Source organism: Alexandromys fortis, unplaced genomic scaffold (genome assembly GCF_014885135.2).
Source record: "Alexandromys fortis isolate MF-2015 unplaced genomic scaffold, M_Fortis_MF-2015_v1.1 scaffold_30, whole genome shotgun sequence".
Classification (NCBI taxonomy): domain Eukaryota; kingdom Metazoa; phylum Chordata; class Mammalia; order Rodentia; family Cricetidae; genus Alexandromys; species Alexandromys fortis.
The window spans coordinates 7,607,327-7,627,925 of NW_026067922.1; positions in this window are offsets into that span (position 1 = coordinate 7,607,327).

Here is a 20,599-nt window from a genome sequence, read left to right on the forward strand (position 1 = left end):
CTCTTCTATCTCTACATGTTGATTTTCCACGTCCAGTCTTACCTCTAATTTTTACTACTTGGAAATTTAAAATGCAGTTTTCACAACTGTCTGTGCCTTCATTTAGATCCATCTCTGTACCGTTTCTGAGTCGGTCCCCCTCCACTAATTTTCTTTTCCTTGGTATAATGTCCAACCTCTGACTTTTTTCCATGGTGGTATTTTTTCTTTTTAATTAGATGCCAGGCATTGTATGTTTACTCTACATTGTCTAGATATCCTTGCATTCTTGGGAAAACAAGCAAGGGTAAATTACATGGGAGACTTGTGATCTTTTTGATTCTTGCTTTTAATCTTTGTTAGACTGGAACCAAGCAGTAGTTAGTCTGGGAGTGATGTCCCCCCAAAGCCAGAAGCAAACTACTCCTTAGCATCCTCGCTGATGCCTCAAGAATTGTGAAATTCTCCAGGAGGGAGCGGGCCCTGGTCCCAGCACCAGGCCCTCTAATCTTCTCAAAGCCTTTCTTTACCATGACCGGTTTTTCTCACCCATACACAGCAGCTAGGCACTCACCTGAGTGCTTGACGGGGGCCTCTAGCTCTCTGAATTTTTCTTCCTGTGTGCCCCACAAGTTCAGCTGTTCTAGGCTTCCAGCTCCATCTCCGCAGCTGAGGGAAGCCCTGGCTTCTGCCTGACTCCACCCGCTCAGCACCATGCGCATGCTGCATTTCACCCACTGATTGCTAGTCTTTGTCACCTAACAGCTAATGTCCCGGGAACCATTGTCTCGTGTATTATATTTGGTCTTATGTTGGCTTCAGGTAGGTGGATAATTAAAATATCATTACTCCATTTTTGCCACATCCTATGTCTCCTTTATACCTACCTCCCTCCCTCCCTTCCTTTCTTCTTCTCTTCTCTTCCTGTTTTATTCTGCTTCCCTAGCTTCACAGACCCCAAACCAGGACATCACATTAGGAACTTAGTGCTCAGCTACTAACCTATTCAGTCCCTCCTTTCCTCTCTTTTCTAATTCCTTTGTTGTTGTTGTTGTTGTTGTTTTGAGATAGGGTCTCCTTCTGCAGCCCAGGCTGGCCTTGAACTCATGTCCTTCCTGCCTAGGCCTCCCAGGTACTGAGTTCACAGGCAGGCCTCACTGCACCCTGCTTTTTTTGCTTTTTTTTTTTTTTTTTTTTTACTATTTAGTGGGGGCTGGTACAATGACTCAGAGGGTGAGGACACCTGCTGCCAACCTCCACCACGTGAATTCAGTCACGGTAACCCACCCATCTGTTGGAAGAAGAGGACCAATGCCACAGGTTGTCGTCTTGTCCTCTGCTCTTCACACACAAGCTGTGGTGCTTACCGGTGCCTACACGCACAGACAAAAATGTAAAGCCCAGAGAGATTCTTTCGTGACAGTGTTCCATAGTTACTTCCCTGTGGAAGGATTTGTGCTAGATGAGTTTCAGAGACCTTTCAAATCTAGTTTTCTCTTTCCTTTCCTTCCTTCCTTCCTTTCTTCCTTCCTTCCTTCCTTCCTTCCTTCCTTCCTTCCTGCCTGCCTGCCTGCCTGCCTGCCTTCCTTCCTACCTTCCTTCCTTTCTTTCTCTTGTTGTTCAAGATAGGGTTTCTATGTGTAATAGTCCTGCCTTTCCTGGAATTTGCTCTTGTAGACCAAGCTGACCTCCAATTCACAGAGATCCATCTGCTTCTGCCTCCCAAGTGCTGGGATTAAAGGCCTAGCTCTGGCTTTCTTTCTCAACTCACATTTGATCAGAGCTTGGACAAGGTCGAGCTCCCTGTTTTTAGAAACTGTTTCTGTCAGAAATGTTAAGACAATGGTTTCATGTGGTTTCAGCTATGACATCGTTTTATCTATTGTTTTTAGATTTTGTACCATTGGATTTTCTTTCCCCATTGGAATTTGAAAATAAACTTTCTGGGCACTTGGAGGACTCAAAAATTTTTTTAAAGTCATCTTTTAGCTTTGGAAATTTGACTCTGGAAATCTTAAATCTGGCTGAAGATCTTCTGGATGGCACATGTAGATTCATTTCTTTCTCTCAAATTGTTGGGATTTCTTCCTCCTTGTGTTTGCGGGCCTTTGCTGGCCCTGTTTGTCAGAATGAAGCCCCTCAGCACTTCAGTGCAGGGAGTCTGCTCAGTGGTTGGCTGCACCGCAATGGGACCAGAATGGGGGCCTGTCTGGGTCACTGAGTGAACTTTCAATATCCATTAGCCTCCCTCCCCACTTCTTGTTTTAATCAGTTTCTGCAAATAACCCCACCTTTGCCAAGGAGGCATGGGGAGGTGTGGTATGGGCCAGCATTTGGAGAGTCAGGTGGAAGGGGGCACTGAAGTTGAAGGCGCTGACACCGTGGGGGTCTGTGCCCTTTGTCCTTTGAGCTTTGCAGATTAAATTACTCTCTGCCCTCACCTGTGCCTGGAGTCTCCAAGATGACACTGTCTACATCTCAACTTCCTTAGTGGGGGAGGCTATGTCCTTCAGCCAGAAGGGAAGCACAGGATACAAGTAGGCAACTGGAGAGCTTGTTGCTCCTTGGGTAGAGTCTATGCTAACACCCTAGCATTTAGCTCCACTCTGAATTTCAAGAAAGAAGGGGCCACACCGATTCCGAGCCTGTCCACCATGCTTGGGCTTGCTTTGGCTGCCTTTGAAGGCGCCTCCTGAAGAGAATTAGAATCCCTTTTTCTCCTCCCTCCATCAGACAGTTAATCCATTGATTTCATTGGAACTTTGCTGACACCTCTTGTGGGCGGTTGTCTCCGCTGCACATTGTTCAGCCCATAGGGGAAAGTTCTGTGGTTGGCTGAATCAGGCACCATTCACTTATCTGGGTTCCAGCTTCCACAATTTTGTCTCTATCTCTGGTCTGTTCCCTCTCCTCCTGGGTTCTCTTTGTCCTCAAGGCCTGTGCCTTTTACATTCCTGTGCTATCGTTTCAGTGGGATTCCAGAGGCTGTGGAGATAATGTGTGTGGCCACCGGGCATTTGCTGGAAAAGACAGGCAGGGGCCCAGGCAATCTAGCAGCAAGCGTGGAAGGCGGCGACCAGGCCATGCCGAAACCAGTCTCTTTTCTGACTACAGCCGGTGAAGCTTCATTTTCAGGGTTAGCTCGAAGAAGGGTGTGACAGAGACAGATTTTTCGCAGTTGGCGCACTCCTTACCTAGCCATAGCTGTGGGGACTCCATTCATTGCAACGGCCCGCCTCCACACCAGTGCCCTTTGACCGGAGAGCCCTCATTTTTAACCGCCCTGGAAGCCCAGAGAGCGACTTCACTTGATTTCTTGACTCTCTGGAGAGCCGAATTCATTTCTCTTTTTGAGCTACCTGGGCCCAGTGACCAGAGAAAGTCATATTAACAGAAGTTTGATATTAAAGACTGACGGGGAGGGGGGCGGAATTACTGACTAATCTAGGTTTTCTGGTGGAGAACTTTAGTTGAACAATGTCCCTTTGATCTTCGGAAGCAGGCCGCGGGATCCTGCCTACTCTAGGCTTCGAGCAGACCCTGGAGGCCAGTTGGAGGCCCCGTAGAGTCCAGTTTCCAGAGCTCCAGGTTGGAGCGATTTGCATTTCAAAGGCTTCAGGATCTACTGCAGAGGGAAGGACACTGGGGAAGGCTTATTTCTAAGGCTGAGCGACTCAAAAGGCTTGGTAATTCTTGGCCACCCAGCTGAAGACTTTCCAAGAACGAATTTCAGAGTGAAACAGGAGAAGTTTAGCAAAGTGCAGCCAAGCACTGGGGAAGCGCGGGGGGAGGGGGGGGGGATGGAGGAGAGCAGGAAAAGAAGTGCGGGCGCGGAAATCTGAAGTACCGCAGCCATGATTTACCTGTATTTCTAGCTTATCAGATTCTGGCTGAGCCAGAGTTTTAAAAAAACAGACGAACTTAAGTGTTAGAGGACAGGGGTTCCATTAACGGCCGGGTTCCTGAAGTCTCCATCAGGATCAGAAGCTAGGTAGGTGTCTCATGCAGTATTGTGTTCCCCTCTAGCGCCCCCTGGAAACGTGGAAGATGCTAACTGGTGAGGCCTCACAGAACTATCATGAGACAGAGAAAATGGGTTCTGGAGAAAGTGTCCTCTTACGTTTATTTTGAAGGTTTTCTTTTTCATTTTTTTTTAAAGAAGGCATGTATTTAGTTTGTGAGCGTGAGCACACAAGCACTCTGAAGAGGTCAGAGGACAACTTGGGAGGGTTGGTTCTGGATAGAATTCAAGTTGCCAGACAGCTGAACCATCTTGTCAGCGTGAGTTTAGTGTGTGTGTGTGTGTGTGTGTGTGTGTGTGTGTGTGTGTGTGATGGGCAGGACTGTGTCACAACACGTGTGGGAGTCAGAGGACATCTTTGGGGAGCACGTGGGAGGCCAGGCTCAAGCTCAGGTTGTCAGGATTGTGTGGCGAGTGACTTTACCCACTGAGCCACCTCATTAGCCCTTACAAGATATATACACATACTTATTTAAGGAAATGCAGTGGGAGGTAGGGAAGTATGACTTGATGAGAGAGGAAGAAGAGAAAAAGAAGGCTGTAAAAGGGAAGTTAATACACGATCCTATTTTTGAATGAATAACATGTACTCAAATGCACAAAAAAATGTTAAATTCTCAACAAAAGTTAGTAGTGGTTATCCTGGACAACGGAATTATTGTCTTTAGTGTTAGTCTATATTTTCTTGTCATATATATATACATATATATTCTATTATCTATATAATTTGTAGGCCAAATAAAAACAGTTAAAACCTTTGATGTGAAATAAGTTGTCAAAGTATTTCGCAGAGCTCTGTGGGGTGATGCAAAGCTGAGAGTCAGACCCAGGACCCCGGTGTGCTACACAAAAGCTCTACCACTGACTCTTAGGATCCATCTCTCCAGGTCAGCCACTATGTGCATGCTGGCTGCTCCATGCTTAGATTTTAAAAAAAAATTACTAAAACTGAGCTGTTGTATTGTTTTCTTACTTTGATCACAGAATAATCACTACCAGACAATACATATAAGAGATTTTGTAAGCTTTGAAGCAGAACCAAAGAGATCTTGGGTTACAAGCTTTAAACAAAGGTGTGTGTCACTGTCCCCATTGAGTTACTTTGCAATGAAGCCAGCAAAAATCACACTTGATTAGCTTTGATCACATTATTATTATTATTATTATTATTATTATTATTATTATTATTATTTTGGATAACTTTACTTTTTGGGGGGGATGACTTTACCTTTTAGGCTCCAAACCAAACACTAATTAAAGTTTTTATAAGAAGTCAAATGTGGAGGCTCACACCTGTAATCTTAGCCCTTGGGAGGCTGAGGCAGAAGGATGGCTGCAAGCTCCATGCCAGCCTGAGCTATCATGTGAGAGACCCTATCTTTAAAAAGTAGGAATAGGATGAGGAGGAGCAGGAGCAAGAAGAGGAGGATGAACGATTTGTAAGAGGCAACTCTGAGTGTGAGATCCAAAGTCAAATGCGACCCAAACAAAGAAAGCACATTGGTAAATATGTAGGGGAAACATTTCATCCAAACCAGGACATGCGCCCAATGAAGAAGAGGACCCCAAGGCTCTCCACAACAGAGTGGGACTTTCCATCAATCTTCTTTTAGGAAGAGAACCTTGCCTGAGAGGCTATGTGGTATCAAGTGTTCAACGGGGGTGGATGTGCTTTTGAGGTTGGTCCTCAGGTCATCCGTTTCATTGCTTGATAGAGAAGCTCGGGTGCAGGCGGAGTGGAGGAAATCACTCCGGTCACAATGAGTGCCCACTAGAGGCCCTTCTAACTAACAGTCCAATGCAAAATGCCTTTCAATGGTTGTTTTCTGTAAAAGAGACAAAATCCTTCCCCTGAAGCCACGAAGAGGGAAGTCAAGCAACCCGAGGAAGCGACCTGCCACAAAGACCTGGCCTTGCTGCTCAACCTCACTTCTGTCATCCATCAGGAGCTGTCACTTCGTCTTAGTCAACTTCAGCTTGTTCATCTACAAAGCTCAGAGAGTGACGGCTGCTTCACATGACAGACCGACTGTTCGCTGCAGAGTGACCAACACTACTGCTCTCGTTGAGTTGATGACTTTTCGTGAGGTCATATGGACATAGCGTACACTTTCCTGTCTCAACTATGCCATGCTACAGACAGTCCAGTGACCTTAAGTGACTCAACTGAAATTATTCATCTCCCCAGCTTTCCTCTTTTCTTAAATTAGTTCTCTCTCTTAGAATACAGAGTGGTGGGTTGCGTCATGACATTTTCATACATATGTACCCTCATGTCAAGCTTAGGCTAGGCTTTCATGTGCCCTCTCATCCATGCTCTCCACTTCCCACTGGTTCCCTTTATCGTCCTCTGATGGAGGAAGGTCATTGGTAATAAACAAACTGCCTTGGCCCATTTTGATAGGCCATCCCTTAGGTGGGTGGAGTAGGCAGAACAGAATGCTGGGATGAAGAGGAAGTGAGCTCAGACTCGATTAGCTCTGCTCTCTGGAGCAGATGTGATGACGCTCCAACCCAGGATGGACGTAGGCTAGAATCTTCCCGGTAAGCACACCTTGGGGCTAGAAATTAGAAATGGGCTAGTCCAGGTGCGAGAGTTAGCCAAGAAGAGGTTGGATATAATGGGCCAAGCAGTGTTTAAAAGAATACAGTTTGTGTGTTGTTATTTCTGGTGTAAAGCTAGCCATGCGGGAGCCGGGTGGGACGAAAAGCAGGCCCACAGCTCCTACAACAGTCCCCCAAACAGCGTTCCTTCTGCTTTTGTGACACTTAAGTATCCATATAAACACACACACATATATTCAAATCTAAATTCCACATACGAGAGAAACTCTAAAATTTTGTCTTTCTTCTTTGCCCTTATTATCACTTGTTTCCCCCTCCCCCTTTAGACTTCTCCCTCCCCTGACATTCCTCCCTCTATTTTCATGTCTCATATGTGCATATACATACACATTTCAATATAGATATGCATACGAAAGAAAGCACGTATTTGTCTTTTTGAATCTGAGAGTGAATTTGCTGCCCATGATGGAGCTCCACTCTACCCATTGTCTCACAAAGGTCACAATTTCAGTTTTCTTTCCAAGTGAATAAAACTCTACATCATATGTGCTGTATAAACTATATACAAATACTGTGTTTTCTTTGCCCTTTTATCGGTTGGTAGCCATCTAGACTGGTTCTTTATCTTGGCTATTATGATTAGTGCACCAAGAAACACAGAAGCTCCACTATCTCTGTGGGATTGTGACTTAGATTCCTTGGGTATATGCCCAGGAGCAGAATAGCTGGGTTATATGGTTCCTCTAGTGTCGTTTTTTTGTAATAAATTAACAAATTAATTAATTTTATGTGCATTGGTATTTGCCTGCAGGTATGTCCATTTGAGGATGTTGGATCCATTGGAACTGGAGTTACAGTTGTGGCTGCCATGTGAATACCGGGAATTGAACCTGGGTCTTCAGGAACAGCAGCCAGACAACCTCTGAGTTATTTCTCCAGCCACCTAGTGTCAGTTTTTAAAGGGACTTTCCATATTGATTTCCACAGTGAGCACCAGTTTACAGTCCCACTGTCCAGGATAGGGGTTCCTGTTTGCCCACATTCTCACTGCCGTTTGTTGCAATTCTTTTTCTTTGTCTGCTTGCCTTCCTTCCTTCCTTCCTTCCTTCCTTCCTTCCTTCCTTCCTTCCTTCCCTCCCTCCCTCCCTCCCTCCCTCCCTCCTTCCCTTCCTCCCTTCCTCCGTCCCTCCCTTCCTTTCTTCCTAACTCCATAATCCAGGCTGGCCTAGAATTCAATTTATAGCCCTGAATCCACATCAGTTCTCCTGTGCCAACCTCCTGTTCAGATCGTTCCTGTTGAGGTTACAGATGTGAACCTCTATACTTGTTCTCTTGACAACCACATTGACAGGGAGGAACAGAATCTCAAAGAACCTTTCATTTGTAATTTCCTGGTGGCTAAAAACGTGGACCATGTTCTCACATGCTTGTTGGCCACTCGTAGTTATGCTCTTGAGAAATCTCTCATTTCTTGCTTACTTATTGCAGGATTATTGTGGCATTTGTTTTTGACAGCCTGAGGGATTCTTGATATTAATCATCAGTCAGATGTGCAGGTGGAAGATTTTTCCATTCATTCTATCTCCTCCCTTTGTTGATGGTGTCCTTTGCTAAGATGGAGACTTTAATTTGATGCACTCATGAAATTAAATCAGTGTGAGGACTAGTTCCTAACTATAAGGCAGCTTGCCTCTGTTTAGATTGTCTCCTGTTTTTACTGTGAGATTTCAGTTTCAGACCCTACATTAAGATCTTTTTGTTCAGGGTAGACATACAGATCTAACTCCAGCCATTTACATGGGAATATCCCATTTCCCAGTATGAAATGTTACAGAGACTGTCTTTTCACCAACATATATTTTTGGTATTTTTGTCAAAAATTAAGTGGTCATGGGTGTGCGGGTTTATTTCTGGGTCCTCTATTCTATTCTTCTGGCTTCTGTGTCTATTTTTGTGCCAGTTTCATGATATTTTTGTCACTATAGCCATGTAGTGTAATTTGAGGTCAGGTATTGTGATTCTTTCTGTGGAGGATGGGTTTGGCTGTTGGGGGTCTTTAGTGCTTCTGTGTGAATTTTAAGAGCATGTCCATTTCTTCAGAAGAAGCTCCATGTAACCCCCTACTCTTCCCTGCTCCCAGTTTCTGGAAACCAGTTGTCTATTTGCTGTTTCTAGGATTTAAGATCTCTAGGTGTCTCATATGAGTGAAATTGCACAGCTTTTGCCCCGTTGTCTCTGTCTCTTCTCTTCTTCGGCACAATGTCTTCAAGGTTAACTCCTGGTTCAGCATCTATCAGAACTGTAATCCTTTTTAAGACTTAATAATATTTCATTGTGTGTTCATGCCCCGTTTTGTTTATCCGGCTGTCAATGGACATTTGGGTTATGTCCATCACCTTTTCACTGTGATGAATAATGTCCCTATCAACATAGGTGCATACAGCAGGTTTGTTCATATCTAATTTGATATGTATATATGGAAGTGAATTTCCTTATAAACCATATGCTTGAACGTTGACTCTGCTTTCTTGTCTGTCGTGTGACCTTGGGTAGGTGACTGCTTCTTCCTGTATGTCACTAGAAATAAAAAACTCAGTTAGGCATCCTTTACTCTATGGACAGAGATGCTATATAGATACAACACAGGTCAAAAATAATCGACTGTCCCAGAGCTGTTCCCAAGTTAGAGTGTCCAGAAAACGTTTGTCCTGTTTGGCCTCCCAGCATTGCCTCTGGCCTGTGCAGGACCCAGGCTACCGATCTTCGTTCTCCAGCCCACAGTGGCTCCTACTTCCGTTAGCAGATTGTGTTCCTGGAAAGTTGTGTTCAGTTCTATTTTCAAGCTCATTATTCAAGAAACCCTGCGGTGGTTCCTTCTGGAAAAGCAAGGCTCTGCTGGCAGAGGAAATAACATGTTCTAAACGACTTGCCATAAATCTGAGCCTTGGTGTATACGCCTCAGCCTAGCGCTGGACTTCACGGTTGACAAGCTCCTCTAACCTCTGCCCGTCCCTGTCGCCTGCTGCCTTGTACAAAACGGACTTTTTCCTTTGGAAAAGAAGCAATGGGTTAGCTTCTGATCCAGCCTTGCTGGTCTCTGAGTAATACTGACCAGGTTGCTTATCCTTTCTGGACTCTCGTTTCTTCATCGGCAAAATGTGGATGGTGTGCGGGGGAGATTGGGTAAGATCAAACTGCTTAGCTCATGACACAGACGCATCCAGCATGCTGCCTTCAGTCGGCCTCTGAGTAACATACACGTGAAATCCCAGATTTCTCGTTTAGTAATTGTTTTGATGAGGCCTTCAGACCAGCAAACTTATTTTTTTCTTTTTCTTATTCTTTTTTTTTTTTTTCAGTGATGTCAGGATGAAAGGTCTTTCCCATGCGAGGATAGCTTTCTCCAGGCCTTTCTAGCGGAGCACCCGTGGCTGATTTGTCTCATCTGCTTTGCAAGTCACGCCTTCATTTCACTGTTCTTACTGTGAGCTCCTGTCCCTTTTGTCATTAGTCCTTTATAACAAAGAAAAAACCCACAAAGTTCTACCAATAAACAAGAGCCAGAGAACATGGAAACTGTGACTGGTGTAATACAAACTGTGCTTCCCGAGCAATGGATTAAAAAAGAATCCATAAAATAAAAACTAAAAGTAGTTTTTCTCAAGAGGCGACTGCTGCTGTCCCTCAGAGTCAGGGCAGAGCCTCGTCATCTGTCTGGTGCATTGTGGAACTACACATTCCTCACATTCTCTCAGCCCTCAAGATAGGCAGGACTGCGGACCATTGTCCTCCTTTAGAACCTGCAGAACTGAGTTCCACTCAGTAAACTCAGTTGCCCCAGGAAACGAGCTGATGGGCAGATGAGGCCGTATCTCCTCAGGGCACAGCAGGCCACGGGCCCCAGAGCCACTCCACAGACCTACAGTGGGGGCTTTGCACTCTAATCAGTAGCAAGCATTAACATGTCTGAGGACCGAGAGACCCCATCCGTGCACGCGTGCGTGCGTGTGCGTGTGTGTGTGCGTGTGTGTGTGTGTAACCATGCAGATGCTGAACTCATTAGTATATAATAACCACCATTCTTGACATTTTCAGGGCTAGTTGTGCAACAGCTGGAGACAGGAATCCCGGTGCGGGAAATAGCCTGCAGAACAAAGCACTCTTATCTCAGGGAGGCAGCTGAGATTTCTTGGGCTCCTGCTCCTTCCCTGGCTTGGCTAGTTCCACCCTCAGGGCCAGAGCCTAGAGAAGGGTAGGGCTTGCAGACTGGCTGAACCCCAACCTTGCACGTACTCAATATCCTCAAACATCTGTGGAACAAGAATGAACCAATTCTCGGCCTTGTCATTCCTGTCTGAGAAACAGGGTGACAATAGCGTTTGCGACTGTGCATTCTCAGGGCCGAGGGGAAGGTCAGCCCAGCATTCTAGGGAGTGGACACTGGGGCATTAGACTGGTACATCGGTGGCTTTGCCTGTTGGCTTAGCTGGGAGAGAGAGAAGACAGACCTCTAGGGTTTAACCAAGAAGGCCTCAGTGAACCCAAGATCAGGTACCATGGAAACCACAGATACAATCCTCGTCAACAGGGGCTACAGGATTCCAGGTGGAGGAGTCTTGGGACAGAAGTTGCTTAGAAAGCAGCTCGGCCGCATGTTATCCTTGGCCCTCTCTCAGAGCCCACTGGGACCATCCCTTTCTTTTGTTGGTCAGGACTCTCAGCTCACACCGCCTGAGAAATTGTAGACGCTTAAACCAGCAGCCTTCCACTTCCTGCCTGGGAGGCAGTCGGCACTCACAGCAGTGTGACTCAGGCTAGCACGAACATCAGTCTCAGTGTTCTCGTGACGAGGCAGGTTGGTCCTGCTGCTCTAAGCTGGCCTCATGCTCTTCTAGGCTCCCGGGAACCCCTGGTTCTGCTCTCTCGGAAAGAGGATGGTGCCCCAGGACTTCCTGGAGCCCTTTCTGTGACTCAGTCAGTAAAAAGTGAGTCTTGGCTCCCATTTGTGACCAGGATGACCTCCACTCCCAGTCTTTTTGGCAAGCGTCTTTGCGTGCACATGCATAAATGTGTGTGCGCGTGTGCACACGTGTGTGTGTGTGTGTGCACACGCGCGTGTGTTTTTCTCTATCTCTTCCTTCCTGCTCCTTTCCAGTGGGTCTGTTTCTACCCTGCTTCAAACCCTGTTTCTCTGGGTACCCGCCTGTGGGGTTCATCTCCATGAGCCATTCCAGGGAGTCTTCACCTGTCTGTAGTTGATCAGGGCCTCCCAAGCCGCCTGCCCTTTAGCCTGCCTGTCAGAAAGCTCTTCTGGGCTCTGGATGAGGTCAGGGGTTGTCACGTGGCAGGGAGAAGAGCCGAGTGCTAACAACTGGCTGACAGCTGGTCACAGCTGGTGACAGCTAGGCTGGCTTGGGCGTGGGAAACACGATTCAGGCAGCAACAGCTGGGAAGGGGACCACACTCAGAAGATGAGATGACAGGCTACTGGGTCTTGTGCAAAGAGCAGGACCCCGTTCCTGCCAGTCTCACCACTGTCTCTTGGAAAGGAGCCAGCCCAAGCCATGGCTAAGAGTCCACACTCCCAGTATTCCTTGCATGATCGGAGACAGTTCTGTCCTGGGGTCCACGGGGGCTCCTCCTTGCTCCTGCTCAAGAACAACGTGGGTTTTATTTGTGGGCTCTACAGGGTAAGAAGGGAACTTATGTGCACATCTTGAAGAAGGCTAACTGGGGAGCTGTGCATGCGGACATGCAGACAGGTGAAGGTCGTGTCAGAAAGCTGACCTGGCTAAAGGGCCGGCAAGTGGCTGTGGTAATGTTTCTGTCGTGAGCATGGGGTCTGGCAAGCAGTGGATACCACATCTACAAATGCTGCCTATCGTCTTGATGACAGTTGCTTCTCCTTCATACCGCGAAGTGTACCTTTGTGGAGCAGACAGTGAACAAACGCACAAATATCTCACTTTCTCAGTCCAGTGGCTTTGAGCACAAGTAAACCAAGAGCATGGCGTGTGTGTGGCTGCAGAGGGGCGCCAGGTCTAGAGGAACGCCTAAACCTGTCCTTGCATCAGCTTAGGTGTGGGCAGTTCTACAGCCTCCACTCCAGGGGTAGCTAAGGCAGGTTGTGGATTCCCGGGAATCCCTTCTAGTTTAGAGACCAGATGATAGGGTGAGCAGAAATGGGTACCAAGTCAGAGCTACTATTCCATCAGAAGAAGACTCAGACAATGAGGGGGCTGTTCAGTGAAGCTCAGGGGCTATGGACTTTGCTAGGCATGCCTAAGGCTCTGGGTTCAGTCTGTAGAACAGCCAAAACTGAACAGAACAACAGCAACAATAGCCAAGCAATAATGGAGGTGGTATTTGATGGTCATGATGGGTTTGCTTTGGCCTTTTTTCTTTATGTACTTGGGTTTGAAGTGCGTGTGTGTGTGTGCATTTGTGTGTATGTATGTGTGTGTGTGTGTGCGTGTGTGTGTGCGTGTGTGTGTGCGTGTGTGTGTATCTTTGTGAGAGAAAGAGAAACGGGATAGACACAGAGAAGAGAAAACAGTTCTTGGTTTCCCAGTAATTATTGTGCTTTGTACGCGTGAATCTCCCCAAAATCTTTAAAAATCTGAAGTCTGAAACACTCATGACCCCAAGTAACTCATAGAAGGGATGAACAATGTGTGTGCATCACACTTGGAATACTTCGGACTGTTCTTTCTTCTCCCCTCCGCTCCTCTTGCACTCCTGCCCCGACACAGGGTCTACATATGTGTCCCAGGCAGACTTTGACTCAAGTCCCTCTTGCCTCGGCCTCTTGAGTGGTAGGACCGCGGGACCCTGTCACCACACCTGGCTAGACTCTGCGTTTTTAAGGTTTATTCTTTATTGCTTTGTTTATGTGTGTCTGTGTGGGTCTATACCATGTGTGTACAGATACCTGAGGCCGCCAGAATGGAGCATCAGATCCCTTGGGGCTGCAGTTACAGGCAGCTGAGAGCTGCCCGACCTGAGTGCTGGGAACCGAATCCATATCCTCTGTGAAAAAAAAATAGCCGGTGTTCTCCAGCTCCTATTTTTTTTAAACAGTTTTGGGATTGAAAATGATCCCAAATGCAAGCAAACCAAGGAAGGCTAGGGATGAGCTAAAAGCTAACAACCCACTTGCGATGCCTCCCTAAAGGCTGCCCTCCCTGCCGCTTTCTTGCAACTCAGACTGTCTCGTTCTTACTGCACAGGGAGACCTTCAGAAGCACTTTGAGAAGGCTTATTTTCCAGCTGCTGCCAAGGACCTACAGGGACGTATGTGCGACCACAAGCCTCTGTCACTATTCTGGTCTTTCAGCCACAGCTGCTACTGGAAGGAACCGAGGTATGAAGTAAAATCTTGAAAACCATACCGACACCAATATACTTAAAATCTTCCAGTAGCACCCGCTGTCTTTAGAAGGAAATGCCAACAGCTGGGCAGGGTCAGCCTGGCTCCGTGGCTGAGCAGCTTCCAGGACTGACCCCTTCTCCCTTCTCCAGCTTCCGGGTCCGGCAATGGCACCTCAGCCCAAACACTGGTCATCTTTCATTTGCCCCCAAATGTTTCAAGCTTTTTCTGCTCACAAATCTTAGCATTTATTATTCCATCTACTGGGAATGTTCTTTACCCCATCCCCCACTCCCTCCCAAGGCTCAGGTGTCTCAAAGGTTCACTACTACTTTTGCTGAAGGGCATTTTCTAACCATCTTGCCCACTGAGCCAATTTCCTTTCACAGGACAGGTATGGTGGCCATTCCAGCACTTAAAAAACCGAGGCAGGAGCATTGCCGAGAGTGAGTCCAGCACACATGCATGATGAGTTTCAGGAGGGTCAAAGCTAGGTAGCACAGCCTGAACTCAAAAGGCAGGGAGGGGCGAAGCAGATAAAAAAAAATCCAGAAGTCCAAATTTTAAATGCTTCAATATCCCAGAGATTTTGAGCGTGAAATGACATCATAAGGAAAAGCTGCACACCTGACTTCATGGACAGATTACAGTCAGCACGCAAACAGCCTAGAGATACTGTGAAGATGACCTTCAGGGATGATCCAAGCGCACACCAGTGACCTTCAGGAATGATCTGAGCACACACCCGTGATCCCAGAACTCCAGAGGTTTCAAAAAAGTATTTCAACTTTAAGCCCAGCCTGGGCTACAAAGCAAGATTTTGTCTCAGGCTGAGTTGCTGGCCCAGCAGCTTGCCACACAGGCAAGAAGACTGAAGTTTGGGTCCCCCAAATCTACATCAGTACTGTGTTAGCATGGAAGCTGTGTTTAAATCCAGCCTTAGAACACAGAAATGGCATTCTAGAGCAAGCTGGGTACCAGACTACCATACTAGTGAACTCTATGTTTGAGCGAGAAATTCTTCCTCTTAGAATACGGTGGAAGAGTGATTGAGGAGACTCTCAGCACTCACTCGTCTTGGACCTCTGCACTTATACTCACACGTGTATACATGGCCCCCAAGTGCACGCACATGCACATGCACACACACGTACACACACACACAAACGATTGCACACCGTATATACATACACATAAAAATTAGAAAAAGGAAAAACAACAATTTTGCCTCAAAAAGCAAAAAGAGGCTGGACAGTGGTGGTGCACACCTTTAATCCTAGCACTCCAGAGGCAGAGGCAGAAGGATCTCTGATCTCTGAGTTCAAGGTCAGTCTGCACAACAGAGTCAGTCAAGGATAGTGAGGGCTACACAGAGAAACCTTGTCTCAAAACAAACAAACAATAACAACAACAACAAAGCAAAGATATCATCATTATGTTCAGTTATGATTTTATATGCAACGCAAATGGATTTCATGTTAGACCTGGGTCTCAGCTCCCAAACAACTCTCTCTTTCTCTCACACACAGACAAACATATATGGATATATATATATGTGTGTGTGTGTGTGTGTGTGTGTGTGACCCTTTAATACAATCCCCCTGTGTTGTGGTGATGCCCAACTACAAAATTATTTTGTGGCTACTTCAAAACTGTAATGTTCTATTGTTATGAATTGTAATATAAATACCTGATGTGCAGAATGTCTGATATGTGACTCCCATACAGTTTTCATATATATATATACATATATACATATATATATACACACAAGTATGGTTTTTCATATATATACACACACGCACACACACACACAAACATAAGAAAGGGAGTGGTTGGTTACTCATGATCCAATAGATGATGCTATTCCCATACACAAATTGACAGTACTGATTGGATTCAATGGGCTAAAATAAAATTAATTGAAAAAAGGGACATGAAGTTAAGAGGGAAATGGGGTATAGACAAAAATACACTGCCTACACATATGAAATTCTCGAAGAAAAGATAAAAATTAGAAAAAGATTTATTTCTTTTTATTGTACATATGTAGGTGTTAGCCGGTGTGTATGTCTGTGCATCGCATCATATATGGTACCTGATAAGTCCAGAAAAGGGTGTCAGATTTTCTGGAATTGGAGTTATAGATGTTTGTGAGCCACCATGTAGGAAACTAAAGCCTTTGCCAGAGCAATCAATGCTCTCAACCTCGGATCCATGTCTCCTAGTAAAAGGAAAATATTTAAAAAATCCAAAATTTGAAATGCTTCTTGTCCTGAACATGTATTTATCACAATCTAAAATAATTTCACATACTTTTTTTTTTTTGAAATTTGTAATCTATTCCCCACATCCCCCAGATGCCTGTAGCCTGCTGAGGTATTAGCTAGTGCGGTTTGTCCACAGGGTTCTATCTAACCCAGCATCCAGCCAGCTCTTCTCATCATGAGCATCCAGTAAATATTTATGGACAGAATAAATGAGTGTAACACACTCATATCTTGGAAATTCTGGTCTAACTGCGCCAAGAGGCATTCCAACACGATGAAAAGCAACATTGACTGTCCTTTAAAAGAGGCAAGGCCCCTGCTGTTTGCTCAACCCTTCCTCTACTCACCTTGCGCGGGCTGGGGGAAGGTAATCCAGTCTCCTCCCTTAGGATGTCCACTGTCTGTGGAAGGATGAGCACGGTTACTGTGCCTGTACCAACCAGACCTTCCAACTTAGGAGTCGCAAGGCAAGTGTTTGCTGGTAATTCAGACAAAACAGCGTGAGAAGACTGCATTCTCTCCTATTGCCTCAATAACGGAGAGGAACCAGACTTTTCTATGATGTCTCAACCGAGAGGACTCAATGTCTGAGGCCTTGAATCATTCATAGGTTCGCTTCCTTGCATGTGTGGAAAATAATGTCCTGGCCCTCTTTCTGTGGAACTGTCCGTGTAGCTAGCTACCGTGGGATCCCTTACAACATGGTGGCTGAGTCTAAAGATAAGACTTATGAACTAACCTAGAAATCACAGGCATCACTATTAGTCCCCCTCCCCTCCCCCATCTCTCTCTACCCTCTCTCCCAACCTCTTGTTCATTTGCTCATTCATTCTTTTTCTTTCTGTGTGAGTATGAACACTGGTGCACGTGTGTGCACATGTGCGTGTAAGCCAGCGGTTCTCAACCTTCCTAGTGCTGCAACCCTTTAACACAGTTCCTCATGGTGTGGTGACCCCCAACCATAAAATTACTTTTGTTGTTACTTCATGACTGTAATTTTGCTACTGTTATGAATCGTAATGTAAATATTGAATATGAAGGATATTTGATATGCTACCGCTGGTATAAGCCAAAGGAAGACCTGGGTTATTATTCCTCAGAGACCATCCTTCTTGTGGGGCTTTGTTTGTTTGTTTGTTTTGAGACAGGGTTGCTCTACTGGTCTGGAACTCAGCAAACTGAATAGGCTGTCTGGCCAGTGAGCCCCAGGAATCAACCTGTCTTTATTTTCTTTGTAGGGTTTTTTTTTTTTTTTTGTTGTTGTTGTTTGTTTTTAACACAGGTTATGGGGATCAAACTCAGTTCTCCCCCACTTATCACTTTTAACATTCATCCCCTCAAGGATGGAGTGAGGGGAGGGGGTAAATTCCATCTCTGGACAGAGGCGGCCACATGCTGCAAGACTGAATATTTCTGTGGTCACTTTAAAAGCACATCTGTCCTCAGAGCTTTTTTTAGTATTTGTAATATGGGATCAAAGGGGACCAAATCCCTTCCGAGTTTTCACACTGCAAAGGCGGATTTGATGAGAGAGAGTCTCCAGGGTGGAGATCACAGAAGGAGGACACAGAAGCCCTTGCATGACAACCACTGTCCTACCAAACAGGCCTCCTCTGCACTGTGCACCCCGATCATCTCATTTAGCGAAGGAACATTTGCTGAGTCTTTTACCGCTCACAAAGCATTTGACATAGCATTTTAAAATCCAGCCCTGGGCTGGAGAGATGGCTCAGAGGTTAAGAGCATTGCCTGCTCTTCCAAAGGTCCTGAGTTCAATTCCCAGCAACCACATGGTGGCTCACAACCATCTGTAATGGGGTCTGGTGCCCTCTTCAGGCCTGCAGGCATACACACAGACAAAATATTGTATACATAATAACTAAATAAATAAATATTAAAAATAAATAAATAAATAAATAAATAAAATCCAGCCCCGAGACCACCACTTTACCCAGGAGGAAAGTGTGATTCAGAATGGAGGCAGGAAGGCCACCCCACAGCCCAGTCTGCAGAAGGTGGTAAGCATGGTGCCTACTCCAGATCAAGAGCGTCGAATGTTCTGGTCCCTGCCTCCCAGCAGACTTTATGGCTGACAGACTTGGTTAGGATTTCATTGTCTCCAGATCAGGGGAAGAGGTTGTCGCTTTCATATCTTTCTACACTTTTTTTTTTTTTTTTTTGAGACAGGGTTTCTGTGTTGCTTTGGAGCTTGTCCTGGAACTAGCTCTTGTAGACCAGGCTGGCCTCAAACCACAAAGATCCGCCTGCCTCTGCCTCCCAAGTGCTGGAATTAAAGACGTGCGCAACCACTGCCAAGCTCCTTCTACACTTTGAAGCTGGTATGAAAGGGGGCATTTTGCTGGGGCGGTTCCTGCAATTTCTTTTCACTACTGCCTACTGGTTGCTTCTGTCCTTGAAGGGGGTCCCCGTTGGCTCACCCTAGCCAAATTGGAGGAAACCCTGTCTGAAGAGTCAACCTTGCTTTCTCTCTACATGCAGGCTCAAGCCGGCATTTCTGGGATGCCAATTGTTTGTGCAAAGTGGTTATAGCAGCCCACACTCCCACCACCGGTTTATAAATACCCTGGCTCCTCCGACCTCACCACCACTCAATATTTCTAGACTTTAAGCTGCTTCCCACTCTCGTGTGGAATGGTGGATTCGTTATGAGTTAAAAATGCATTTTCCTAATTAGTAAGTAAATTGAACAGCTTTTCATATGTTTAGTGAACATAGAAGATTCTCGTTAGATAAAGTGGCTTTTCTAGCCCTTTGCCAAATTAGCTATGCAGTTTACTTTATTATGTGGATGATAACTTAATGCTTTATCTATTAGACTTGTAGACAAATTATCAAAGAATGGGGAGCCCGTTATTCACTGTAATTGGATTGGTTTGTGCTATTCGATTACAGCCACATGACAGATTAAAGACACCTTTGAATAATATCTGGATGATCCAAATTTAACATGTTCTGTCAAACCAAGATATATCTTAAATTTAATATTATTTAACATAAGGACATGTGATAGAGGAATAAAATGAAGTACAAAGGTGGTTGGGGTTAAACAACCTTTTTTTGAAAATGTTACCTATAGGGCTGGAGAGATGGCTCAGAGGATAAGAGCATTGGCTGCTCTTCCAGAGGTCCTGAGTTCAGTTCCCAGCAACCACATGGTGGCTCACAAACATCTGAAATGAGATCTGGTGCCCTCTTCTGGCCCACAGGGATACATGTAGGCAGAATATTGTATATATAATAAATAAATAAATTTAAAAAAGAAAGAAAGAAAGAAAATGTTTCTTGCCAGGTAGTGATGGTGCACTCCTTTAACCCCAGCACTTGGGAGGCAGAGGCAGGCGGATCTCTATGAGTTTGAGACCAGCCTGATCTACAAAGCAAGTTCCAGGCCAGCCAGCCAGGGCTGTTATATATAGATACCCTGTCTTAAAAAACCAAAGAGAGAGAAAACAATATATTACCTACCGAGACACATAACCACACCATCATTTCCCTGGCCCTGAAGAAGCATGCAAGAGAATGACCTCAAACCTAAATTTCTTTCTCTGTTTACCTTTGCACGTTTGCTAGATGGGTTCTCTCGCTCAGAACTTGTAGCGTAGAATCTGATTCTGTTAGTGCTTTCTACTCTCCGGGTGGATTTTGCTGGAACCCTTAAAAGACGTCAGGTGTGCAACATGTCCTCGGCCAAAAGCAGGCCACATCATGGGCATCCCAGGACCTTTGTGAAACGGGAATATTTTGCCCCTGTTCTTCTGATTTCCTTGGTAGGGAATAGGGTGACAGGACCTCATTCAAAAACTGGCTTTGAATGCATTGTAGTCCAAGACAGCTTCAAACTCTCTGTAAGGAAGAGAGCATTGGATCCCTTGGAATTGGAGTTTCGTGTGGTTGTGAGCTGCCCGGTGTGGGTGCTGGGAGCAGAACCCAGATCCTCTGCAAGAGCAGTAAGTACTCTTAACCATCTCTCCATCAGGAACCCCTTCCAGTCTTCCAAACAGAGTCTTGCAAAGGTGGTTCATTCTCTGCCTCTTCCTGTTTCATTTTGAGGCAGGTTCTCACATACAGCCCAGGTTGCCCTCAAACTCCTGATCCTTCTTGATATTCTTGGGTCCCTGCCCTAGCCACGCCCACTCCCATAACCTCTGACCCGCCCATCGCCATCTTGGGACCTCTCACTCTCTCTCTTTCTGCTTCCTTAGCGTGCGCACGCGTTTTCTCTGTCTCTCTCTTCTTTTATCTCTCCTCTCTCCTTTTATCTCTTTTCTCTGTCTTTCTTTCTCCCCCTTCCTTAATAAATACTTATGGCTATTTCCTGTGTTTACATGTCTGTTACCTGCCGCCACCGTGGGCCAAGGAAGCGTGCCCTCCTGT